This window comes from Cydia pomonella, chromosome 6 (assembly GCF_033807575.1).
Source record: "Cydia pomonella isolate Wapato2018A chromosome 6, ilCydPomo1, whole genome shotgun sequence".
NCBI lineage: Eukaryota > Metazoa > Arthropoda > Insecta > Lepidoptera > Tortricidae > Cydia > Cydia pomonella.
The window spans coordinates 18,557,268-18,585,173 of NC_084708.1; the positions used below are offsets into that span (position 1 = coordinate 18,557,268).

Sequence of the window (27,906 nt, forward strand, 5' to 3'; positions counted from 1 at the left end):
TTGAATTTTTTTTTTGCTGCGGCATATAGTTGATAATTTACACATGTTTGTGTCTGTGAATCAATTATAAAGAATAAAGAACATTTTGAGGATTATATGTTTTAGAGAAATGATAGTCATCTTCCTCGCGGTGTCCTGGCATTTATGTCACGGCTCATGGGAGCCTGGGGTCCGTTTGGCAACTAATCCCGAGAATTGGCGTAGGCACTAGTTTTTATAAAAGCGACTGCCACACTGCCTTCCAACCTAAGCATTATTGGGATTAGTCTGGTTTCCTCACGATGTTTTCCCTCACCAAAGAGCGACTGATATATAAATATAAAATAGTATTTCGTAAATAAGTTCTGAAAAACTCATTGGTACGAGCCGGGGTTTGAACCCTCGACCTCCAGATTGCAAGTCGCACGCACGCTGTTATCACTAAGCCACCAGCGCTTTTTAGAGAAATGATAGTTTGTAGTTCTAATTTTGACAAATGACGTGTAGGTACTGTAAAAACAAATTAAATTACTTCCTTATGGAAATATTTTTTTACAAGTTGTCCCACTACTATTTAAACAATAAACGAAATAAACGTCAAACACATAGGAAAATGCCACCGAGCCCGCGTGGCCGAGTGGTTCAGGCATCTGTCGCCGGTTCGATTCCAGCCCTGGGCACTGCACTGGAAGCCTTGGTAATTCTTTCTAAAAGAGGTGTACCCGAGTTTCACCAAGGAGAGCCGATTTGATTATATCCACTTTTAAGTTCGTGATTTGAAGAGATTTTTATTGAAGTACCTATGCAGTAAATATTATTCTTAGGGTTCCTTACCTCAAAAGGGACAAGCGAAACCCTTATAGGATCACTTTATTGTCCATCCATCCAAGTACCTTTATATCGGGAGCGCGTGGAGGTATCAAGTTGAAATTGAAACATATACTCAAATCTACAGTCCCTTGCAGCTGTGAAAAAATCAAACTTCTAATTTAAGGTAAAAAATTATACGGCCATTTTTACCACAAAAAATGTAAATTTGGATACTCTCAAGGGGTTCCCGTTGACCTGCACCTATGATATTTCGGAAGTAGTACCGTATTTCACTACAAATACAGGGAAAAATCTGAACACTATAAATTTGCAAAATATATGAAAAAACATATTTGTACGGAACCCTCGGTGGGCTAGTCCGACTTGTAGCGGGAAAGCGAAAAATCTTTCGTGAGCCGTGAATTATATTTTTTAATCTTTTACGACCGATTCTACTTTTTATTGCATAGTCGTCCACAGATGATTTTATTGAGCCAAACTGGACCACGAGATCGGATTATTTAAAATTTTCTACATAGTATAAAAAGGTGTTAGTCAAAAATTATTGTAAATAAGAGGTTAACATTTGTCCTCAAGAATCATGAAGTCTATTTTAAACAGCTTAAATTCTTTCCCTGTCTTATTTCGATTCAAGACCATGAATAGGTACAGTCAGCTTCAATTGTAGCGATTGAAACAACGCGCTAAAAATAGATAAATCTCTCAAATTCATGTTTAAAAGTCTTAATTGTACATATAGAACCATCACTTTTTGTTAAGCTGTAACAGAATGCCGCTGCTTTTGATGCTGAATGTATCTACCCCATCGAATTAATATTCGATGCAACATTTAAACTTGGAATGACAGTTACAACCTTTACGATTGGCTGCACAGTTGCACAATTTGCACGTGTACTGCATAATGCTAATGCATAATCCTAAACACATCCATTTGCGTCCATTTGCTTAATAAGTTTGTTTAGCGGGAACATCAGCTAGACGCATGTTGCGATCACTTGCCTTGCATTCGTGTCAGGAATGAGTACCACTTAAATAGTGTTAGTGTGTTCCGTTTGGGAGAGTGGACCAGGCCACGAACAAAACCACCAATGGACGGACCGGGTCAAAGCTGCAGTGGATGGGCTGACACATAGATGTGCCAGAAGTGTAGCCAACAAAGAAGTATTGCGGCGTGTTGTGAAGCACGTAATCATCCGATGATAACCACGACCACTCTGTCAAGTGTGAAACGACTATGAAGAGAAGTGTAGTCCTCAAAACCAATAACTACACTAGAATCGAAAATATTAACAATATAAACAAATTGGTATATTTTCATAGATGTAGTCTCATAATTTGGCCATCTGTTCCATTATAATTTCTTTGACCTCCGATTATATTACAAAAACATCTTTTCTTGACTTTCTAGTGAGTTTATTTATAAAACATGTGTTACGTTCTGCGACCATGCCAAAGGTCTTTCTCTTCTTCTTTTCATCCTGTTACACAGGATACAGGGGGTAACAGGATGAAAATAAGAAGAGAAAGACCTTTGGCATGGTCGCAGAACGTAACACATGTTTTATAAGTAAACTCATCCTGTTGTGTAGGGCTCGAACCATTATCTTCCATTGACTCCGGTCCTGAGCAGCTTGGGTAACCTCCTCCCACCCCATCCCCAATACACCTAACTCTTGCTCCACGGAACGGCGCCAAGTAGATTTATGGCGACCATGTTTCCATGTTCATGGTGCGTTGTGTTATGGTTGTTAAAGGTACCATCAAGAAAAAAAAAAACGATATTGTGCGTGAGATGGCTTTTGTCGTCGTTGTTTATCTTGTTTTATAAATAAGGGAGGGTTACAATAGTTCATCTGAACCCAACGCTCGCTTACTGATTACAAGCAATGAAAATAAGAATTCGGCTTAAGGCCAACGTATGCATAGTAAAACAACTAGAAAACCATCGAGAGAGACCTTATATCGAGTGAATAAATGTGTTTATCTCGTGACAGGACTGTCGTGTAACTGGGATCGGAGTTTAGTAGTAAATATCATAATCAAGGGCCATTAGTGTGCTAATGCCACGTCGGCAGACTTTGAACTAGCTTGCCGGTAGGTCGCATGAATATATACCTATATATCATTGTAAGTTCTCAAGGTATGTTTGTTCCTATTACGAGTTATTTACTTAACGAACTGTAAACGTTTGTATGTTAAAAATGTGTGTCGAGATTGATGATCGATATAGGCATAAATATTTATTTAAAAAGAAAATAGCTATGTGATTTATTTCTTTAACGTGGTTGAAGGTTAGACATTTCATAACTCACATTGAATAACTGTTAACAAAATGGCGAAGTAGATTGGTGACAGTATAATGGAACAACTGCCGATTTTCAAGAGACATTAAAGTATTCTATTCTATTAAGCTTCTAAATCAGTCAAATCATATAGTGAAAATGTTAGTCTCTTATATATTAATATATAGAATCTGCATTTTCAAAATAAGAAGCTTTTATAAGCCGCGTACAAATTTAAACATAATTTGAATAGATTTTAAATTATATTCGCACCAGTTCCAATTAGTTATCATTTATTACACATATACATGGTGTAATGTAATTTTTTTTACATGCAATAATTTATGGGTTGAATATAATGTATGTCATACTAAGCAATTTTTACTATGGGACCAAGCCCGAAATCGCGAAAAAAAACTCTCCCATATCTTTCTGCTGGATGATATTGATATTTTAATCAGGATGCGGCTCTATTGGCATTGTCTATAACGAGAGTGAAGGCGGGTCTCTACAAGACGCCCCTTTCTCCTCCGCCAATGAGGCGATGTCCCCGCGACCGAAGATGGCACTGGCGTGCGATAGTTGTCATTCTATTAGAGGTTTAATCATTTACCCACATTATACATGTATAAATAAGGGGTGATATTATGCTCGTTCGGTTGTATCAAAACGTTCGCTAAATTGTATTGAATTGGAAGTTCTATAGTTCACTGCTGAGTGGCGGTGATCAGTCCGCTAATTGAGGTTGCAACTGACCCTCATCTGTTTTTTTAAGTAAAAAGAAAATGGTTAAAACGGTTATTCATTAAATGCTACCTTTTTGCTGTTCAAATAAACATGTAAAATAATAAACCGAAATAAATGTCATATACTAAGAAAAAATACTTTTCTTAGTATATGACATTTATTTCAGTTTATAATTTATATAGTAGTGTTTCTACTTGTAATAAAAAACAAATTAAAATATTTTCTAAAAATAATTTAATTTGTTCTAATACTTCTAATAGTATGTAAAATAATATCGAAAAAAAAAATAACTTTGATTATTCACTATACTTCTATTTTAAGTAAATATCTACCTACTTACAAAATACTTAGGTAAATTTAAAATTGGCTAAATATTAGGTATTCTAGGTAGGAGGGAGGAGATTTTTAAAAGTAAATAAAGCTAAATATTTATCTTTATATAGTATCTCGCAACTTTGTAAAATTAACAAGGCAAGAACAACTAATTTCAACTAGCCATGCAACCTCTTCTCCCTTGCGCCGCGCCGCCACGACACCAAACACCATGCACCGCTTTCATAATCCAATTAAGAATAATTGTCGATAAACTGACAGCCGAGATAGCGATTTATGCGGTGATATTTCAGCGTCCTTAATAAATTAATGCTTGTTCTTGCCATTTGATTACACGCCGAGTTTCCATTAAGTTTATTCGATTCGCGGCCGAAATGCCTCTCAGTATTGACAGCTTGTAATCTGATAATGATTTGTGTATGTTATTGAATTGATGCCAAAATATTCTTTTTATGAACGTAGAAAGTCCAATCATTAATTTTAATACGTTGAAGTAATTTGCGAGTCGCAGATCATGTACAGCTAATTGTATTTTACTTTATGTGACAAATGTAAGACAGCAACAAAATTAATAAGTTTGTTTTTATAAAAAAAATTGTGTGTACAAAAAAATAACACAATTGCCTATATGTTTTTATTTATTTATTTTAGGTATAATGTTGAGGTGTTATGTCGTTTAAATAATTGAAAAGTTACCTATTGTAAAATTAACGCAACATAATATTTGGTAAATACACGTCAAAGTAATTCAGGTTATAGCATCTACCTATAAAATAAATCCTGGCGTAAACCAAAAAGATTGCAAGTGGCCTCGCCATTGCGTTCGAAGTGTCAGCTCTATTGATTTCGCGGCACATTGCACATGAGTTACGGGCCTGCGGTGAACCCTGACTTGCCTCCTCCCGATTTATTAGAACGAGTTCAAATAAATTCGATTCCATTCCGCTCTTGTCCCGTATTTCACGCCGTGACAAACCCGATGCGGGTTACGTCTCTCTCCCGCAGCGGCGGTATGAAAACAATTTGTTTTCAACGAATAAAAAGGCTTTTTGATTTGCACGAAGTAGAAAAGGGACAATGTGCGAGATGTCGTATCGTTAAAAAATATCGAGTTGTGTTGTTGTCAATCCTGTTTCTAGAGCACGATCAAGCTAATTTTGCAGTAACAAGTATGAAGTAAGAAATTATTAAGTTTAAGACACAGTTGAATAAAAATAGGATAGGGATACGCGGCCGGCAACCCCTTGTCTCGCCGAGATTTGTATAGAGCTTTTCTCAAACTAGCAATGAAATATGTAATAATAAAAATAGGATGATGATGATTGTTTCATATCCTAATGTGATAGGTTATTCAGTGCGTGGGATATTGAAGGGGAACAAACATTTGATAATTTTTGCGCTACGCACGGTTTAGGAGATAAAGCCCTATAAAGATTTTTGCATGACTGAAAAAAAAAACTTTTTAGGGCTGTATCTCCTAAACCGTGCATCGTAGCGCAAAAATAATCAAATTTTCCTTCCCCTTTAGAGAACCCTAAAATAATAATAAACAAACACAAAAAGAAAAAGAAGCATAATGGATAATGGCAGAATTTTGCTTATAGATTTTTATGGTTGAATGCCAAGACGTACCATAATTCGACGTTTAAAAATAAAAGAAGTTTGCCTTACAGGCCTAGGTGTGTAAGGCTGTATGAAATTCCTTTACATATCATCTTCACTCATTGCATCTGATATGTAGTATTTCCGGACCTAATTTGACATAAGTCATGTCAACATTTCATAGAAAGTTTGAGAAAATTATTTTATGTTCATTTGATAAATAAAGTAAGTATTTAAATAGCTAATATGAATTTATATTGCATTACTTTGTGGTGCATTACCAGCTTCAGGTGGCATTATATTTTATTTTAGAGGCGTTGCGATTATAACTTTTAGTCAATACATTAAAATTTGATTGACTTAAACAACCGTTTGCCGGTACCTTCCTACCTTCCACTCCAAAGGTTATTTTAAAAGCCTATTTTTACTTTCATTACACAACAGTAACAATATTCTCAATATATTAAAGGATACCTACTTTGCGACAATCGCGACACGGACATTAAATTCCATGTTTACTACATTGTTGTCTGAAATAAATGGGCTTATTTTGTCATGCGGGAAGCGCTGTCACAACAAACATTATTTCATTCCATTTTATGGCTTCGTAATGTGCCGTGAAGCGCAACTAGCGTTTTGGAAAAATGCGATTTTACCGTAACAAGGACACACAATGTTTAACTATTAAAAATTACGCTTAGTCTAGCTGAAACCAATTCACCCTTGCTTTCAAATGATAAAAGTATGAATACATTTCTCGCACTATCTCCGTACCCCATAGATAGACATCCGTAGGTCAAAAATGAAATTGTACCTAATAACTTAGGTAGCTTGGTGTCTTCAACCGTTCTTCCACATGTCTAAATAACCGCTACATTAGTGTTTGACTCTTGTCGTGGATGATTTTTTTTACGCTATCAGCTACATTACACTCGGTCACTTTGTATGTATTTGTTTAAAATGTTATATTTAATTCGGAATATTTCATTTCATTTCATTTATTCGTTGCAACTATGGTATTACAGATGTTCTTTAAATAGAGTACAATCATGGACCCTACTAGAGCGTAGCAATATTTTTAAATATACTTATTTCTAAGGCACTCTCTTATAAAATAAATCTGTAAACAATAATGACAAATAGAATAATAGGTTATTTCCCGGAGTCTGAGCCGAAAGGTTTACTGGCAAAGCCCAACAAACTCTAACAAAAGACGCAAAAAATCGAGTTTGTGCTTATTTGAAGTTCGAGGAGCAAAACAGTATGTTCAAAATTATAATATTTAGCAACTAAGTATTATGTACTTGTTATATAGAGGTTTCTATATTACTATTTTCGGCATAACGAGGATCTAATTCAAATAACGTAGGAAATGTGTCTCAAATCTGAGGGCCTGTCGCTACTGTAGGTCTTCAGGAATATTGAAGAGCTGATAAATGGTTCAGCCACTTAGGATTTTAAGTGCTACAGCTAAAGAGAAAAGCATTCGGTTCGAATTAAAAAAACTCCCACCTTATATTAGAAATCCCACAGTCTATCATTCAAAGGATTAATTTAACAGGAATTTAGAAAACAATGGAATGCGCCTATTCGTACTAAAGCGTACAAATGAAAGAGGAAATCATAACGAATTTTATATCTGAATATCGAGTATGAAATCGATGAGTAGAGACTTGGACTTGGAGCGTGAATCAATAAACACATTCCGTACTGCCGTCGCATGAGAAGGCTCCATAAAAACCGGTAAATAAGATGAGCCCGAATAACAACAGTATTCAAATTAGCGATTCGTCTCAGATTTAAACAAAAACGTTCTATTTAATAGAGGAATGTTCGTGGCACGAGTGTACCTAATTGTAATAGCAGGAGTCTACGGATCTCTACGAGCCGTTCGAATCGATTTGGTGGTAATCGAGTAATCGAGACACGTGCTTTACCGCTGCGGCATCTGCATTTATGCTGGTCGTGTGTGATAGTTAGACGCACGAGCGCAAACGTTTTGATTTCTCAAGCCAACCAGCTTAACGTAACCCTGACATTCGTAAATCATATATGTGTAATTTAAAAACGCTCTGATACTGGTTTATTTGCGCGTTCAGCTTGCACTGCTTGACAAGCGATTGGAATGACACTTCGTTCCGGTCGGTCGGTCAAACCAATTTGACTGCTTACTTTCTGCACTTGAAATCAGCCTCGTATTTTCTCAGCAACTTGCACTTTATTTTGATCATTTAGGGCTAGAAATCCAACGATGCTGGTAGATGAAATGAAAGATTCAGAAATGAGGTACATTAATTTTTACACATTTGGTCGCGTGCTTCCGGTTCATCGGTACTTACCGCTATTAGGTACGCGGCGTGCGCTATGAATTAATTACTATTACGCTGCACAAATTTCTTCAATGATGTATAATAACTAAGTAGTAGGCGTTATCATGAAGCCTTCGACCATGAAATTCAGAGTAAAAGTTAAAATTTCTGAACGCAACGGCCACGTTCCCGCGAACAGAACTGTCAACTTCATTGTGTTTATTCATGTAAGCCGACGACCATTAGGGCATAATAAAATAAAACGTTTTTAACTGAAAATAACAGTTAACATTTTATAAGAATATGAAAAAATAAAGAAAATAGTGTTAACAGTGACGAATTGCAAAATTGGAGGGAAAAAACCACAAGATCGGAGAAGAAAATGCAACTTTCGCGTTCAAGGTCAATTGCGGCGTCCTTTCGTCGATAGCATAGCTACACGGACGTGATAAATATCGAGATAAAAATGTAGCAGGCCATGGATGTACCTACATTAATAGTGCCAGCGAACGAATGTTTAATGCATACATAACTAAAATTCCGAAAAGGAACATAAACGTCGGGTAAGAAATACAGTGGAGTAATATCAAGTGCTAATTCGTTTGTTTTTTGACGTTTCTGCTATGCATTCTGGAGCACTATTCTAGGTGTCTTTGTTTGCTAATTGCATATGGTGGTTGTGCTGTGCATTCTGGAGCACTATTCTAGGTGTCTCTGTGTGCTAACTGCATATGGTGGTTGTGCTGTGCATTCTGGAGCACTATTCTAGGTGTCTCTGTTTGCTAACTGCATATGGTGGTTGTGCTGTGCATTCTGGAGCACTATTCTAGGTGTCTCTGTTTGCTAACTGCATAAAATGGCTGAGCTAAGCAGTTTGGAGTGCTAACCTAGGTATCTCTGCTGCTATTTGCACTTGCCAATCTTTCCCATACTATACTAGGTGCGTTCACTGCCAGTAGCCTTGGGATATTGTGGTGTTATCAAATATCCCTTACCAACAGCACTAAGATGTTGCCCATGTCCTACCCGGCAATGGGTAGTGGACCATAAGCCACCTACAAGTCTTACTAGATATACCTACTGGGTTTGGTGGCGTGTTAGACTAGACACAGCTCTTAACCTCAAGAATTAATCAATGTGGTATGCCAGACTAGGCTGTCTCTTGATATATACTTATCTTCAAGTAGGTGAATTTAAGTACTTATTCTAATTTCAGCAAGTGAAGAATGAAGCGAGTTAATTTTGACCTTGTTGGAAGGAGGCACCGCACCAGAAGGTTAAATATGGGAATAATCCTTCTAGGACAATCTTGTTGTTTGCTTGCAGATATATAATTACGAACATTACAAAACAACAATGACCCGGACAAGATTATGAAAAAATACTCTGCCTTGTTAAATTACTAGTGCTCTGAAGATGAACCCAGAGACTCAAGCTGCGGCTGGTGAGACGTTTGTCAGTTGGGAACAAGGCTAGGTATTGAAATGAAACAAAATAAAGTTTCCTGTGACCTGTTCTCTCACTGTGATGATTTAGCACTCAATAAATTGTCTGCTGTAACCAGCTATGAAAAGGTAGTGTCACTCTTAAGTGACCACTGGTTTTTTGTGTGATTATTATCACTGAGAATCTTACCTAAGGCAGCTGTTCAATTATTAAATCACAATCAATGGCATAAGAGGTTTTTAAATCATTTACTTAAACATGCTGTTGACAAGTGGTGTTTTAAGAAAGTTTAGCAGAAGTACTAATGACTTATAAATTATTGGAAGTCCTAATGCCCGGTACTTTAAACTTCAAGGGCTCAACTATCAATAATTTTTTCTAATGTATGTTTTGCTGTTGCTTTTCTTTGTTATCATATAATAAAGTATTTATTACTTATTTACTAACAACATACAAAAACCCTGGTCAAAAGCAGCAATAAGGAAGCGGAGCAACACTTTCCCCTTTGCATCACAATGTGGTCGCACTCAGCGACACCACAACAGCCTGTGTTCATTTAGAACAAATTCTTGAAAGTTGTGGTTAACTTAAATACATTTTTTGTCAGTGCAATGACATCATATTTACAAGGACCCAAGGATTTTGTCCTGGTTAATCATACATTAATTCTGAAAAATGATTACTATTGAGCAATCGACAGTCAATACTAAGAAGTTATGTGACTGTGATATATACTGTGTGTACAAAATATATGCCTATGATGTTCTTACACAAGAATATACACTTTACACAGCTTAATATTTAACTAAAATGTTTTATGTACAAAACCCTAAGGGAAGTAAATACAGTTATATTTTTAATATAAGTAAATTGATTGCAACTAAGCATTGGAATTGCCATGAAACTAATTGTTGCATGAACACCTTTTACTTGATTTTATGAGAGTAGAAAATATCTCTGATTCATGTGGAAAGCTGAGATTACAGTTTTAAGTCCTGTCATTAGACTATTTGACTATATGTCTCTCTAGCTATGTGTCAGACCTTTCATGAAGTGTCCAAGATCTAGAGGTCACACAATGAGCAACTGTTTAGATGTTATATCTATTGTCCTTATGATAAATGTTTTTAGACTATGTAGGTACCTATACAAGATGCACTCTATTATTCTTGATACCATATGGAGCTAGGTATAATCAAATTAAACTAGCTCCTTAGTACCTTAGAAAGCTGTCTAATATCTGGATTTATTTCTTTACCCAATGAGAAACAATTCCAAGTTAAACAAAGGATAAAGGCCTTTATAAAAAGGTCACATCTTTATAAATTTTCATTAACTTTGCTCTTAAAATATGTTTTTTCTTTTATAGCTATAAGTTTGGCTAATTAATATAGCTGTGTGTATGTTTAAAGAGCTGAAAAGAGAAAAGAATACTGAGTTCAAATATTTTAAAGAAATATAATGTCAATATATCACCTAGTGTGACTTATTTAGGTGGTCTAATATTTAAAGACGTTTCTTTCCGATTTACCAGACTGTGACATACTTCTGAGAAAATACAACACAGCTATCTCAATTATAAACCGCTTTGGTGAACTGAAATACTACTGTACAGTATTTTTACCTCAAAACCATCGATGTTCGATGCTCAAAACAATGTTGAGGAACAATTGGCATTGGTGTGAAACGAGACATTACAATATTAGTCTTAAATATTATAGGTGAACTGTGTCATAGCTGATTGAGAGATAACTATATAAGATTTCGGAGATAAAACGTAAATTAAACAATGAATAATTAGAAATTTCCTGCATCATTTTGGAACTCATATACCGAGTTATTGGAGTCGCGCAGATGAAATATGTGAACGCTATATATATCCTGGTGTAGTAACCCAGATATTTTTTCTACATAGATGCTTGCACATTTTCTTTGATGAATTATTTTATCTATGCTTTTCTTCCATTCGAAATGAAATTTAAGGTACCTATTAAAGTTTTAGGAAATGCAGAAGACATGGCAACAACCATATTGTACACAGTTTTTACAAATACTTACATGTTACATACAATTGTATAGATTTGAGCCCCAGCTCACATTTATAAAAACTTATTCCATTAACCGGCAGTTTCAGTAGTGTCCTTGCCTGGTTACCCCGGTGTTATCCGGGAAGTTCCATCACTGAAGGAGCGGAAAAGAGAAGGAGAAAGGAGGAACTTTCGATTGGTGCGGCCAACAGCATGGTGGGGTGGAGTCTCTTATGCCCAACACCGTCAAGCAGTATCGTAAACACTTGAAACACTGGTGTATGTTTTGTGGAAATAATTACATTAATTATCTTATCGCATCTTTTCTAGCAATGTTTGCCATTCTGAAAGCATTATGTGATGAGGGATCTAGGTATGGAAGTGTCCATTTTTCTAAATCTGCTCATGTGCTTATATTGGGATATAGACGACTCCTCAAATGATAGAGTGAAACGCTTTATGAAGAACGTATTGTTTCGATTACACCCACCTCAACCTTAAAGTGTGACCTGGGACCCTTAATCAGTCTCAAATTATTTATCAACAATGCCACCAATGAAAATTTTTCATTACAGAATTAAGAGAAAGTTATGAAATTGCTTAGGTACTTGCCTTATTTGCTATTGTTACTGCACGCAGCGTGCAAACCCTGTCCTTGATAAAATATGTAATTTTTACTATTATTCTGATTTTCTGACCAAGTCCTTACAAAAATTTCAGCTACCTTTGCTATCCGTAGCATTTTTCAAGGAAAAACTAATTTGAAATGGAATGAGGCTTGCTCAGGGCGAATATATTTTAGCTACTTATATATAAAAATAACGAATGGTATTCATTCAGTTGTTAGTAATTATTTATTGCCCTCAAAAACCTCATATGACCATCACTTCCCAAACGATTTGTTCTTGATTAAGTCAACTTTTAAAGATAGTGGTATTGATATTTTTGTTTTCACCACCCATTCAACCTATTATGCGTTGGTTTCAGGATCCAAACCAAAATCATTTAGGAGTAATATTGATGGAAAGAAAAACATCAAGTCCGAGTCTAATGATTTTGCTCATTTCATAATAAGGCCATAGTGCCATCCAATGATTGTGCTTGATCCTTAGTTAAGGAGAAAATAAGTGTTACTAAAGGTTGTAAGTAGCAACACACCGTTCTGTTAAATGGTATTAATGAAATACCTATTAATAAGGAACAATTCATTTTTTGTTTCAACTATTGTTGAGGATGCCTAAGCAGGTCTTCAAGGAAGACTTCTTATTAAAACTTTTGTACTTGTATTTATTTATATAATAAATAAATAAGGATCAAATTACAGTACAACTTGTCGCTCTGGTGTCTTTCAGAGGATTTATATATGATGATATATTCTTTTTGGTGATCTCACTAGATCTCTAAATAATGTTTTAAGAACTAAATATCTATATTGGAAATACAGTTAATGATAGCTAAAAAAGTTCCTTTTCTAAATGAAATCTTAGATTTCATTATTGAAATACAAAGCCAAAATAAAAACTTTGAAAACCTATCTCTAAACATCTACTTAGTTATTATACATCATTGAAGAAATTTGTGCAGCGTAATAGTAATTAGAAATTAAACGAACTTACCTGTAAGTGAAGTTCAATTCTAATTATATTAGCTGCACAAATTTCGAAATGATGATCCCTCCCGCCCAGTACCCGGGTTGTCTTGAGACAACCAGGGATTCTAATATTCTAATCCCTGTCAAAGTTTTAAAGCAATATTGGCTTTGCAGAGTTGTGGGCCAAGCTGTTCCATCTGTTGCCATATTCACTGCCAGCATGGGCTACGAGCATAGCGGATACCAAGTGTTTTTTCCGCTTTGTAGCGACTTGTGCCTGAGAATAGAGAACCCTAGCAGGTTACTGGCAGTGAAAGTGTTGTGTCTTGGCTTGTTACTCTAAACTAAATGAAGTTGACAGTTCTGTTCGCGGGAACGTGGCCGTTGCGTTCAGAAATTTTAACTTTTACTCTGAATTTCATGGTCGAAGGCTTCATGATAACGCCTACTACTTAGTTATTATACATCATTTCGAAATTTGTGCAGCTAATATAATTAGAATTGAACTTCACTTACAGGTAAGTTCGTTTAATTTCTAATAAAACGCTTCATTTGTAAAACGGATATACACTTTAACTTGATATCTGTTTACACGCAACACGTGAACAGTCTCTTTGAATTCAACACTTATTCTTATTTTTGGACTGAAGTTGAAACAGTGCGTTGTAAAAACGTCGATTTTCTGTTGAAATCCTTGGAATTATTAGACCAGACCATCACAGACTAGAGCAGTGTCGTGAATACTAATTAGACCGCGATTTGACTTCTGATCCTTGTGGGGTATTCCTAACCTTCAAGAAACCCGATATTGCCAAGCTGAAACGTGACGCCAACCATTCATCTGAACTTCGCAATCGCCGTCGAAAAAATGACATAGATTTCACAAATCGGACTTCAGGGCCACTAGCTCTTAGCGTGATTACACTACTTAATAATTTCTTCCACATAACTATGTAATCTTTAATAAAAGTGACTGAATATTCGTTTACGGTAGAAGTACCTATTTACGTATACATATAGCGTGCGTGTTACCTGATATTTGAATACGAGTACACATGTATTTTTACATATGAGATTCAATTTAGGCTTTATACTTTACTGGGATAACATACTATCGTACTTACGCCGCCGAAAACAAAACAGAATTAAATTAGTAAACGATCTTTACAGAATTTTCATTTATCATTGTTTTTAATTTTCACAAATTCTAGTTATAATTACAAACACAACAGCCATGCCAGGTATCACTGGTTAATTAATAATGGACTCGTCATATATGACACGTTACAAAACTAGCGGCCCCTTCAAAAGCCACCGGAAGTAGGGGACGCGTCGAAATAGTACAAAACGTATGGGCGGGGTCGATATGAGCGCTAATAACGATATAAAGAAATTATGTTAATATGGGTACTGTTTTATTTTATTGGCGATTCCCATGACTTTCATTGTAACGGTAATGTTATATAATATAAAACCTTGCATAAAATAGTAGGTATTGTAAAACAGCATCGTATGCAAGACATTTGTTACTCACGCATCCTCATTCTCCTAACATTACCCCGGCATTTTTCCATGGCTAACTTAGGAATCTTATTTGGCTGTGCTCAGCAACTTAATCCCGAGATTTATACTTTTTTTTTACGAAAGCGACTCGCATCTGATCTCACGCATGCAGACTGGTAACGACATCTGGCGTATAAGGCTGTAGACTGGGTGAATAGGCAACATGACAATCCTTTACGCTCCGTAATGAAACGAAACTGTCACTATCGCACTAATATGGAAGAGTGATAGAGAGAAATGACTACGCTACGCCACAGAGCGTTAACTTTTGTATTAAATTCTCGTATATTGTATTTTATAGGTATATATTTTGTAATTCGTAACTTATTTTTTGGCGACCGGTTTAGGTCTAGCGGGTAGTGACCCTGCCTATCATCACAACAAGCCTTCTTCAGCTGACCGTGCGACTTAGTCAATTTGTGTAAGCATGTCCCTCTAATATTTATTATTTATTTATTTCCAATGTTTTCGTATGGCGATAAATGTTTTTTTGTAATATTATATCTATAAGTACCGCTTAAATTAGTTGTCACCCTAAATTATTGTATGCGACAGCGCGAAACTTGCAAAAAAAATGTTTACAAAATGACCAGTTCCTTTACAAAACTTTTACATAAACAACCTAATTTCAGAAATAACGGTGATAGCGGCCAAGTTTCATAACAATATAAATATTTAAAGAGGTTAGCAGGTGCAATACACCTCAAATTGATGTCCAAATAACAGAGTACGGTGAGGCTAAATAATAATAAAAAAACAGGTTTGGCCCGAAGAACCTGCAATTTGGGAATTAATTCTATCACATTTCGCCCACATCGCGCCCAATTCTCCGAGTTATGGATCTTCTGACACCACAACAGCTGATTAACTATTACACCATCTCGCCCGCAATCTCGCCGTATTATCAGGTTAATAATCAACGTTTTTTTGTCACTGTTTAATCGATGTAACATAGCAAAGTTTTTTTTTTTATAGGAGGATTATAGTATTAGAACTGACAATATGTCAGCAATATAATCTCTACTTCTTAATTATTTGACAGTTCCACATGAAAAAATGAGGTGTAGAGGTACAACTGTGGCGGTCACTCAATTGTTAGGTGATCGGGAATCTGAAAGATGTTCGGGTGGCTTGAGAGCCCGACAACAGTAGTCGCACCTGCATATGTAGTATTTGCAATATTGGCCATATTTTTAACCGACTTTAATGCAAAAAGAGGAGGTTCTTCATTCTGTAGTATGTTTTTTTTTTTATATTTGTTACTTTAAAATTCCGTTATTTCTGAACCGTTTTTGTCACAATCCAAATCTGATGGCGGAATCCATGAGGAATCGAGGGAACTCTTCAAATCTTATCGACATTTTTGTATTTTCATCGACAAATCAAGAGAAACTGTTGATACAGAAGACCAGGCCGCGTAGCTAACGTGCCAATCGTTAACGCTCCGTAGCGTAGCGTAGTCATCTCTCTCTATCACTCTTCCATATTAGTACGACAGTGACAGTTGCCTTTCATTCGCTACGGAGCGCTAACAATTGGCACGTTGGCTATGCGGCCTGAACGGAATACCTCAACTACACGTATTTCACGTTTGGCGATTCGTCTTCCTCATTTAATTTATTCAGTAAGTTAGGTTTTAAGTAGGCAACATTTTTTTTAATTTCCATCTTTGGATTTAAACAGTTATTTGGTTAAATGGAACTCATCCATAGCAAGTATTTTACGTCTTGGTGCAATAGTAGTTGTTAAGGAATGTACTATGGTAGTAAATAACTTTAATTACATTTTAAACTGTTTTTTGAAGTCGGTTTTTTCTATTAAGGATTGTCGGATTCTCATGTTTGGATTAAATGGATTCAAACGATTTTTAACGAAAAATTGATGTAGTTAATAGGTTGCAGGTTTAAGATGCATCCTTCCTCCAGCATTGCCAAATTCCCTAGGTTGGTTTTCTTATATTCCGTAAGTAATCATTTTCTTTCGCTGGAATAAATTTAACCACTCTGTTTATTCAAGTGTCCAAGCACATGATAACAAGCTCCAAAGTTCGATTCTAATGAATTTAGATCCAATCCCGTTCAGACGAATGTGGACGCGACCGCCTCGAAACAGCCTTTCCATACAAACGTAGTCCCCATTTTCCTCTCTAAATATTAATCGGCCGCTTCTCTAGACACGCCGCGCTTAACGATATTCTCCGCCGGTCTCTTGCCAGCGTGAACGTGCCAGCTCTTCTTGAGCCAGCTGGTATTGTAAGAGACGATGGTAAGAGACCGGACGGAATGTCACTAATTCCGTGGAAGATGGGACGGGTGCTGGTATGGGACGCCACATGTGTAGACACCCTAGCCCCGTCTCATCTCCACGGCACAACTGCAAAAGCCGCGGCGGCAGAGGCGGCCGAAAAATTAAAAAAGATCAAATATAGGGGTCTCGGCCCCGAATACGATTTCGTACCTTTTGGCGTCGAGACCCTTGGCCCGTGGGATCCGAATGCATCTACACTATTTAAGGAATTAGCCAAAAAAAATAGCAGACGCTACCGGTGATCGTTCGATACGTTCTGGTTTAGATAAGTTCTCATTTAGATATCGTTTGTCGTATAATTGACAGAAGCAGTTCGATTCGGGCAACCAATGTCACTTTGACGTTATAAATATCGTAGATCGCAATAAACGTCAATTATGACATGTCAATAAGTTATCGATATTTTAAAGATCTTAAACGTGTCTTAATCATTCTTTGAATCGGGCTGTTAGCTTGGTCTGACTATAGGAGCATTTGAAAAATGGATTTGTTTTTCGCTCCTATCTCTTATAATAAGAATTAAAAAAAAAACGAAAAATCTAACGAATAGGTATAGCTATGGTAAATATACATAAAAATAAACATGCTTTCTATAAGTAATGTTAATTTCCAGAGAAGAAAATGGGGGCTATGTTAATATGGAGAAGCGACCGTCCCCTTTCCTCCGCGAAGGCATCGGATACCGGTGGACTCTTTTTGTAAGCGTTTATTACGTATCCAATCAGTAGGTATACACCGCGTCTAACTCGCAATTCGTCACGAAGGATTAATCCCTCGACCTCCATCTCACGAAGGTCAAGGTCAGTAACACACTCAAACACAACAAGGAGGCCGATTTTGTTTTAACGATTTCTACATCGCCGTCCCATATTCTAGGCACCAAAGTTGGCGCTGGCGCGGCTGCATCCTCGACCGAAAGCGTCGCAAGTATGTCACACTAGGTAATAGCTACATATTTGCGGCGTTTCGGGTGGAAAACCGCCATTGGGGCCGTGGGGGCCCAGCGCGCATCGCTTCTACAAGCAGCTGGCAAAGCGCCTTTTAGAGGCTTCTGGTGACCAGAGGGCTGGCCAATATTTTGCACAGCGAATCAGCATTGCCAACCATCGGGGCAATGCGGCCAGCCTACTGGGCGACTTCAACTTAGGCCAAATTATTTATTTATAATTATTATTTTTTCAATGAAATGTTTTACTCACGTGCACTAATAAATGCGAACGAAATGTCTTTCGAGACGAATCCTCACTGGATTTTGTCAGCATCAGTCAGTGTGAGCCGCTAAAGCTTATCGGCGCTCACGATCAAGGTCGTATTGAAACAAGATGAAAAGCATATCAAAGTGTTAGAGCAGAATCAGGCTCCCGGATTGGGCATGTGAGACAGGCTATAAATTACATCATTTGATTGGTTCCAATCAAGCACGGTCTCGATTAAAAAACGCGTCGAAGATTCTCAGTCGATTTAAAATTTTATTAGTTGGCTACAATCAATTTTAAACAACGTTTTGACTGAACATGCCAACCTAACGTATAAGAGACTTAAATGATAAGAATGATAAAAATCAGGGTAATTCAAATGCTAAAATGCGAAGCGTATCAACAAAAATGAAAACATAGAATTTATGTTACCGATAGGTACATAATTGTAATAAAAGACTATAAACTAAATTCTCTAATCATTCGGCCCGATTCGAAGAATGATTAAGACAGAACTATGTGGCTACCACCAGTTCGGCACTGACGCAACGCAACGCTATCGAGCACGTAACTTACTTTCTATGCATCTCGCTCGTACTCGCATATAAGTGCAATAAGCCTTATTAACCCATCTTGAATGTATATAGTTACATATTAGGCTACGCTACGATAATACGTACGTACTATAAATAAAAAAATAAATAAAAAAAAAGTATAATTTTCGTAATCATTATCTTTGTATGTGGATGCTTTTGCACAATGTAAGTAATTTTGAAAGTAAGCATTGTAAAAGTAACGTTGACCACCGCTTTCAAAGATTTGAATCATTGGAATGTTTTTAATATCATTATATGTATGCAATATAATCCGCCTAAATTGTATTATTTCATTAATACTCGTAACTATCGCGGTCATCAGACCAATATTATGTTATATAAATACTTATAATAAAACGTGTCTATCTCTATTATTGTAGGACCAGCCCGCGTAGCCAACATGCCAATCGTTAATGCTCCGTAGCGAACGAAATGCAACTGTCACTGTCGCACTAATACAGAAGAGTGAGAGACGCTACGCTACGGAGCGTCAACGATTGGCATGTTGGCTACGCGGGCTGTACGGCTATCACCAGTTTGTCATTGACATATTCGCTAGCGTGTGCATAACTTACTTGCTATGCATCTCTATTTCTATGTATAGGAGGTAAGATACGCAGACGTTACCGAATATGTCAGTTTGACACTGTTAACGCAGTCATGGTAAGGCTGCTGGGCAATTTAAAATGATCTTCCATTTATCTCGAAAGGTTTGTAAGTATCTATATTTAACAGTCTAGTACCTATGTCAATCAACGTAACATTTTACATACTTACTGACGTAGGTGCTTTTCCATTTCAGCGAGTTTATAATGCAATCAAGGCAAATAATAACAGATCGCTGAAGTAAGTAGATGGATGACAGAGCGCATGACATAAACTAATGTAAGTACCAAGGCCTGTTATCGTAATGATATAACATGCAGTTTGTCACAGCCTGTAATCATCCACGCATAACAATAGGCCACAGAAAACAACGGAAACGATAGAAGTGCTAATTCGAAAACTACAAACCACAAGCTAATGAGTACAGACAGAAAGACGTACGTAGCGATGAAATAACTACGAAGGGTGCAATTAGTGGACGAAGCAAAATGGCTGCCAATTCGACCAAGGTGCTTGAGCTCTTTCCTGTCGCAATTGCATTCAGGAGTCTGCATTTATAGCGCCTAGTTTACAAGTTCCCTGAGGCCAAGTTTTTATGGCTAGCCTCCCCCGAGTTACGGCAAGCTCGTGCGTGTGTGTTAATTTAATTTTCTACTCACAATAATTGCAGCGAGCGGCCCCGGGACAGCGGGGGCCGACTACACGACATTGTAGAGTTATTCGTACACTAGGTGCTGTCTGCGAGCGATTGTTATTTGCACGCGACATGGGTTTAGCAATTGAATCGTTTCACTATTTATGGTAACGTGTCTGATTGGATTAGCCTACAACTCTACAAAGTTTCAGTTAGGGTTGGCCCAACAAACAATATAAACCGTAGACCGAAAAGTCGAAAAAAAGGTAACAAGTTTTTTTTCTTCTATCATTCTAATAGCATGGTGCCGTTTCGAACAAATAATTTTAGAGATCCATCTTCAATTTGTGTGGCAAGGTGGAAATGATAATCGGGAGCGAAATCGGACGGCCCGCAGCGCGCGGCGGCTTTGTAGCCACCGCATTTGTCATGTTAACACTCAACGTGTGAAGAACCCTTATTAATGACGAGAGATTACCGCGTGGCTTTTTATTCCGATTGGTAACTGGGTGCTCGCCTCAGGCTTATAAGTTTTAGTGTGACGTCGGTTTACGTAAAGTTTTTATATATCTCGAGGTCTAACTCATGCTGGTTTACAGTGTGGCAGATTTTCGATTAGCGATGAGGACACAAGGCCTGCGCCGGCGCTCTTTGTGCCATTGTCCGACGTCGTGTGGCCACATACAAAACGCTTTACATTATTTGCCTTGACTTTAAGCACATAATAGGATTTTTCAATTGTGTACCACCATTCAAAGTTTTGAAAAGGAAAGTGGTGATTTATTTTATAAATATAGCATTATTGTTGACTCCCAATGCGACAAACATTTATTACACATGTCATACTAAAACGTCAAATATCTTATTATTACTTAATCAATTTCAAGTAAATTACATAAGTTTGTAAATATATAATTTAAAAATGTGAACTGACAAATTGCGCTAAATGAATATCACCGAAGTTTTATTGTTTATTTACAGCTCCATTTACGAGGCGTTCATGGAGCAATTACTAGTGTCTTAAACGGGGGTGTAGTTAGTGCTATAAAGACTATAAACCCATAAAAGGTATTTGGACACAGGTGTTCTTCTAACTTTACATTAGATTTCTTTCGAACGTAAGCATTGCTTGTCATAATATCCAATGTCCGTTTCACAAGGAGCAAGCAGACAGACTCTGAATGCTAAACAGAAATGGTTGTGTGAAAATAGATAATGGATATTTTTTAGAGGTTCCGGTTTTTTCTTAGACAGAAGTTCTGTGGTATCGTTTACATTTTTATTGTATGGAATTCTAAGAAACGGGTGTCGTGCTCACAAGGATTGTTGTAAATGCGGCCAATTATGCAATAAAACCCCTTTAAAAACATGATTGGGATGTTCTTCCCTATTAGTGCCTTATGATGTTTTTTGCTTTTGTTTAATTCATGTGTTATTTCAAATTTGTGTGTTTGTTAACCATTCATAGGTGTAATTTGAAGTGTTTAAGCATTTTGCACGCAGTTCATTCATAAATGCGTTTACAAAATGGTTTAACGCAAAAAATGATTCGGTATTAAGGTTGAACAAATTTTGTATAAATTATGAGTACGAAATTATTACATGTAAAGCTTGTAACGATGGGTAGGTTGGGCAAAGTTGATTAGATGATCTCATCAGAAATTATATTCCACATCTTAATATAATAATTTGAAATTCTAATGTTTCGTGAACTATATAATTTTGTTTAGGAGTCATAAATCCATAGATTCATATTATGATTGACAATAATTCAGTTAAAAAGAAGCTCATTTCTATTTCAAGAAAGGGAAATTTTAAGTGCTGTGGTATGTAATATTGAATATGCTCACAGCAAAACTTACGAATATACTCTGAAATCTGGTATTTTTTACTTGAAAAATATTTCATTTGTTTCATGGAAAATAATTGAACTTAATAGAGTTTGGTAGTTAGTTACTAGGTAGGTTCTTATGTATATAAGAATTGTTTGGATACCATGAAACTAGCAAACTTTGCCTCCAGGGATGTATTTGCCCAAAAACACATTTTAGATATCATAGTAACGCCACTATTTTTAGTTTATAACAAACACTTGCTTAAACTGGACTTGGGACTTTTCAGCATGTTATATTTTGCATATGGAGTATATTTCTGCGGGCAAAAAATTGTTAAAAAATGAATGCAAGTAAAAGAAATTGAGAACCCTTTGATAAATATTTCCGGGTTTTCAGTAATAATACATGAAGCATAGATTATGTCTATTGAGGTTTAAACTAAAAAGGCTTTAAGACACAACAGTTTTGGCGGTGGGCAATGTAATCCGGTAATTTACAGACCTATGGATGCCAACATTGCCCACTATCAAAAACGGCTTAGGGGTGTCACTTTCGACTAATTTACCCAACTTCGCAGGTAAAAGAATGTTATGTTTGCACACTTAAGTAACTTTAAATGTTTTATCCTTTTAACACATGAATATACAGCAAAAATAACATTTTTGGCCATTAAACTATTGTAATTTTTTTTAAGTGTTACTTACACTAGCCTTTGTAAAATGCTTAGGCTAGTCTAGTATGGAAATGGGCAAATGATAGGCAACATTACCTACCCAACTTATGAAAAAAAAAACACTTATCGTTAAAATATTAACAAGGAATGGTAGGATTGCCCAAAAACTTTTTGTGATCATTAGACATCATCATCACTCGAGCTATATTTGAGCACCAAATTGACGTGGGCAATGTTGGCAAAACTCTTTGCCCGCTCTCTAAAACGCTCAAATAAGTGAATACAAACACGATTTTTTTTTCAAAAAAACTAATGCGTTTGATCACACACCACAAAATCATAAGATGTCATGTAATTTTATTACAAGCTTTTATTTAGTTTCACCTGTTCCGTTGTTTGCGGGCTGTAATCAAATATTGCAAGTTAAATTTGATCCACTACCCGGTTTTCGATTGAGTTGAAAATTTGTATACTTACATATGTAGTAGTTTTAAGATTTTTGCATGCTAGTACAACCTGTTTAGTACAAATAGCAGAATAAGCAACCAATTGTCACTTACCACCTAAGACACTTTTGTACCTACTTATTCTTTGCAAATAAATAAATACAAATACAAATACAAATATGTAAGTCGGGTGACAATGCAATATTATGGTACCATCGAGCTGATCTGATGATGGAGACAAAAAGATGATGGTGGACAGAGGAACTCTGTGATAAAACAACGCAACCTAATTGTGTTTGGGGTTTTCAGAATTGGCTCGATGAGTATTAGTTGCCTGTGGAAAGAAAAGTACAGTGAGCGATTAAAGCTTGTACCAAAAATTAAAATTTTGCCAAAAACTTATTTCTGAGAGATTCGTGTTTTTTTTCGAAGAGCTACCAATGTCATACCTTCACATAATGAAAAACAAATTAATTACCAAACTAGTTAACATTGTCACAATTTTTCAAAACACCAACGTCACCTTCCCCCGCTCTCCTGCACGTAATTTATCCGAGATATATTCAAAACAGCCGATGTTCGCGGTAATCGAGGCGCAATATTGCATTAACTTACAGTCGATTCAATCCGGCGGTAATGTAAATAATTGCGAAGCGCGTGCGACGCAATTTTACGCGATTACCGCGCGTTCGATCGGGACTCGAGCGCATCGATTGAACATTGCCATAAAACGTTTATGTAATTATAGTTTTAAGTTTCTTAAGTTAAGATTACTTGAAAAGCACAGGTCTTTGTTTATTTTGAGAGTTTGTTCAGTTAGTTTGACGTTTATATGCCTCTTTTCCGACATACATAAACAAAAATAGGTAGCTACCATTCGGATCCTTGTCTATCAACTATGATTATATTCAAGAAGTCAATAAGTAGATACTATAGTATTCTTATTTATTAGCTGTAGGAATAACTTTATTCATTATGCAATATGGTATTTTTATTATTATAATTTACACTGGTAACATACAATAAACATAAATGTTATAGAGCCCCAATTAAGGGCAACAATATGCAGAAGCATTTCGGCCCCCACGGCCCAAGCGTCGAACAAATTAATGTACCATGAAAATAAAATAAAGATCAACGTTTACCGGCGAGTATCATAACACAAACGGATCTAGTATTTCGAGATCGGGGCGTGCCCGTTGCGTATTAATGTAACTCGTACGATAACCATCTCCCTTTGAGAAGCCGACCATTGTAAGCCCGGAGAAAAGTAATTCCTAATAGACAATGAGCGGTGTTTAGCGCTTTATTTATGTAACACAATGGTCCGCAGAGATATATGGATCGGCTAAATCACGCGCAATGAAACAGCACCACTTAATATGTGAATAAACTGTTTTGTTTTTGCTGTGCGCCATTAGCGCGGGAGTGTTTTATGATTATAAGGATTAGCCTTCATTAAGGATTGAAACGTTGGTTACTTATGTTGTATTGGTAGTCTGTAGATTTTTCTGACGGCTTGGGAACTCTTAAACCTCTTAAACACTACGCTATAATACCCGGCATATATACGAGATAAAAAAATAATAAACTCCGTCATAATAGATATTTGTTCTATTCAAGCATGAACTCAAAAACTTGAACATGACTTAGCTCCTGTTATAAATAATTTGACTTTATATTTGTATTCATTATTACACAAACACATGTACCATGAAGCCACCAAATGGCTTAAATCGAGGCTAGTTAACTAGACCAAAATATTTATTGTTACATTTATATTTAATATTTATATATATATATATTTATTTTATTTTATACGTATATATATGTTATACACCGTATTTTTATTCAATTCCGTTAACTCCGGGGTATGGGTAAGTACGTTTAAGGAAAGTAAATGGCATAGTTAATTATAAAAATATTTTTTTTTGTAATATTTTTATTTTTTTCATCATTATAAAGAGTAATTAAATGTTGCATACAGCGTTGTTGTAACACGGGCATTACATTTAATTAAACCAAACAATTGAGAACTGTGACATATCAATGTCATTTCGAACAACAATCCTCCGAGATAGTATTTACGTTTAGTAGCAAATGTACACACTCGTGCTAAACACTAATCAATATGTAAACAGGCCCTAAGGCAAGTGCATACGCTCGTAAGGCCTTATAAGATAAAAATAAATTATTGATTATCTCCGAAATGGAGTTAATTAGAATACCGGTGTCTTTGAGAAAGTTACTTAATATAAGCTCAGGAATGCACCCTTGAAATTAACGGAATTTAAAAAAACACGATGAATACGTATGCAATACTGCAATCGATACCAATTTAGGCAAAGTAAGTGGCTGCTTCACAATCCGCAGCTATACTGGTTAACGCAATTGCTACGTCAAAAGGAAAGGAACTGAAAAATATAACGGAATGAATACTGGGTTGTAAAAAAATATATGGAAGGGGCACCTACTAAAACCTACACTATAGAAAAACACCAAATAATAAGATGATATAACGTAATACAGTTTAAAGTCTTCATAGCGGCGTGCGGATGTTTAATTTCATTCGTAGCGGCTTTTGAGTCAGAACTCGTATTTAAGTACTGGCATATTAAATAACATTAAGGTAGTAGTTGTCGAGCGGGGCCGGTGAATTGGCCGGTGAGTGCGCTAATCGCACACAACACAAATATTTAATAACAATACGAGGATCTGAGATGGACCACTTATCTAAACAACGGAGCTGCGGGAGCTATGGAGTTGACGAGGAAACTTTTGTGATTATATTTTTCAGTACAAAATGTGTGTGTATGATAAAAGTAAGAGGTACCTGCACCCCAGCCCAGCAAAAAAATGGATACTCACATTAATGAATGAATTTCATTCATAAGGTAAGTATGCACTTTTGCAACCGTTGTACTTTCTACATTAGCAGTTATGCTTTTCTGTTAACCAAAAATTATGTTTGACATAAATTAGCAAAATAGATATCTAATCAAAAACTTTAAAAGCAGATAAAAAAGATACACTTGTAAAAAAAACAAAAGATAACTGCATTAAAATATTAAAATTTTAATCCATAATATTGTTTTTCTAGTCAATAACTTATAAAAAATGTTAGTGCATAATTTAAATACCTTTAGGTCCTCTTTATCACAAGTTAGTTATATTTGGCTACGGTGTGATTACTGTTTTTGTGTGTAAGTATCCCAAACTAAGCTAATCCCAAAGCAAGAAGTATACATGTGCCTGCACAAAGAACTTCAATAAAAAGCCCTTTTTGTCCTCAGATAAGAAGCAATGGCTAGCCTAGTCAAACAGTGTGAATTTAGTATATTTTTTACAACCCAGTACCTATTCATTCCGTTATATTTTTCACAGTTCCTTTCCTTTTCCACAAGACATTAATAATTAAAAATATTGGAATAATTGAATAGTTATCTCGTAATACTCGTAATGATTTCATATTAGATTCATTTACCTACATACTTTTCACTTAGAGGTATGCCCAATTAGAAAAATCGCTACGTAACGAACTCAGTGACCGTGTAGGTTAAGTGGTAGAGCTTAAGTTAATTTTACATTATTATTTTTAATAGCACAACAATCCACTCTGTATATGATATGCACGTATCCTGATTTTGAATGTCAAATGTGAGATTTGTGTTTTAGTGTCAATAACTCCAAAGATTTCCCTATTCGAATTATCGCTGCACGATTGTTAAACATTATTACGTCGGGTGTTGTTTAATAGAAACAAAAATATCTGGCGGCGCGCCTCGTGTTTGATCTCGAGGTGTTCGCCCGTCGAGGGCGATTAGCCCTCTCTCAACGTATAATCAAATGTGCCCCAGGCCGCCTCTACCACCGCACGTCACAGATTAACTTTTGTAATACGTATTTCAATGCTGCTTTGGATACAGGAGACTTACATTGCCTGCGAATGTCGCGAGTAATGGATTGCTTGGTTTAAAGAGAGGTTGTTAGTACTTGTTCAAAAAGCGGGCAGTTGAAAGGAGCAGCGGCCGACACCGGCGGACGAAGCCTCTCATTTGCCGGCCATTTGTCGGCCATTTCGGTGCACCGATCATAAATAGAGCCCGCTTCGGGTCACGTTAACGTCTCGGGAGAAAACGTGAAAAATCACACCTCGCCGCGTTAAATTATCAATATGCACGTTGACTCGCATTTTTTTTTTTGAATAATGAGATTTAAATTGCAATAAAGAAAGGCGATTTATGTATTGGAAATCAAAAAAGGAAAGTTGTGTAATGTGTAGAGATTACCTACCTAGGTAGGTAACTTTCCTTTTTTGATTTCCAATACATAAATCGCCTTTTGATATATGTACCTACATATATCGCTTTTTAGATCCTTATGACTAAAATAACTTAAGAATATTTAGATCCTTTTCGATCAACAAGAATGATATTATATATCCCTACCTACAGATAGTTCAGGGTGAGATGTTTCACCGAATTAAACATCATTGCGCAAAAATAAAAAACGGAGGTACATGCTGACAAGCGTCGAGAAGTAAAGAAATGTGGGGTTCGATGGGGTAAGAGAAACATTGGGGCAAAAGAAAACCTGAGCAAAATGATCTATGTTTGTCTTAACCCATATGACCTTATCTAATAAATATTGTCATTATAGTGTACAACTTTGTGCTTACTTAGATACTGTTATATTGGGTCAGAACACCACACTTAGTAGGTATAAGTCGCATACGATTGTTTTTTCAGTACATAGACTACATACCGAAAAAAAATTGCTACATCTGCAATAGTTTGCAAACGCGGCCAGTTGAGGCATATTTACGACTCCGTTTAAGTGAAATAAATAAATCACAGGCCGAAGTGGCCGACTAGCGCAGTCCGAGCGCACTCATCTTGGAACT

At 36.3% G+C, this 27,906-nt stretch overlaps 1 long non-coding RNA gene across 5 annotated transcripts; it reads left to right on the forward strand.

Annotated features, from left to right (window-relative positions):
* Positions 1-8,254: 8,254 nt before the first annotated feature.
* Positions 8,255-12,885, forward strand: LOC133519211 (uncharacterized). 5 transcript variants are annotated; one of them, XR_009799594.1, is made up of 3 exons: positions 8,282-8,646; positions 9,300-9,657; positions 11,658-12,885. It is a non-coding gene; the product is annotated as an uncharacterized LOC133519211 (long non-coding RNA). The 5 variants fall into 5 exon arrangements; XR_009799595.1 differs by having other exon boundaries at positions 11,664-12,885; XR_009799596.1 differs by having other exon boundaries at positions 11,667-12,885.
* Positions 12,886-27,906: the final 15,021 nt, after the last annotated feature.